We start from the raw sequence: 964 nt of genomic DNA, 5'->3' as shown, positions 1-964 counted from the left end.
TGCTCTGTGACGGATAAGCCTGAAGGATGCGAGGATCTGGGAGAGTATGGTCGGACAAGCAATCCTGCAGAATTTGCTATGGTATGCAAGGCAAAGGGATTGTGCTCTAAATGGAAGCAAACCTTGGGATATTTTCTCTTTAAAAAATCGATAGCATCAGAAACAATTAAGATCAGTATATTTGAGTTCGTCTATACACTCCTGCATCATGGAGTACATCCTAAATTTGTCACTCGTGATCATGATCTATCAAATGTTAGGGCATTAAAAAGTTGGGGATTTCACCACCTACGCCATATCTGAGTCGAGATGAATATAAATTTCTTTTTCGTTTGATCTACTCCATATTTTAAAAAGTATAAGAAATATTTTTTTAAAATATGATAACCATATTGGAGAAGATTAAATAAGATGGAAATATATACAACAATTTTATACTGTTGATAAGCAGTGACCATAAGATTAGCTCCTGAAATCACAGAAGCCCATATAAATTGTTCTGGTTTTAAAAAGATGCATGGAAATTTACCTACTCAGCAGAACTGTAGTAGCAGCCACCCATACAAATGCTACAGTTATGGCAAATGAAGCCACCGCTACAGCAAAATTCACTTTGCATATGGATGAACTCTTTGATATTTTTAAGAGTTCTCAGAGCAATCATTTTAGAACATCAAAATATGGTATGTCAAAAACATTTAACTTTGAGCAGATTGGTAATATGAGTAAGAACATCAAATCATGGAATATAGGAGGCGTCAGGCTACATCTGCCATATGCTGAGGTTGTTGCAAAATTTAGAATTATTGAAATTCCTTTGGCAAGATTTAGAGACCAATTTTAATGTACAGTATTTACTAGCAAGAAAATTAGATTAGGACTGCTTAGAAAATTTCTTTGGTTGCATAAGAAATATTGGTGCAAATAATGATTCTCCCGATACAGAAGATTTTGTAGCAGCTGT

This window comes from Penaeus monodon, chromosome 31, assembly GCF_015228065.2.
Source record: "Penaeus monodon isolate SGIC_2016 chromosome 31, NSTDA_Pmon_1, whole genome shotgun sequence".
NCBI lineage: Eukaryota > Metazoa > Arthropoda > Malacostraca > Decapoda > Penaeidae > Penaeus > Penaeus monodon.
This window is presented reverse-complemented; position numbering follows the sequence as displayed.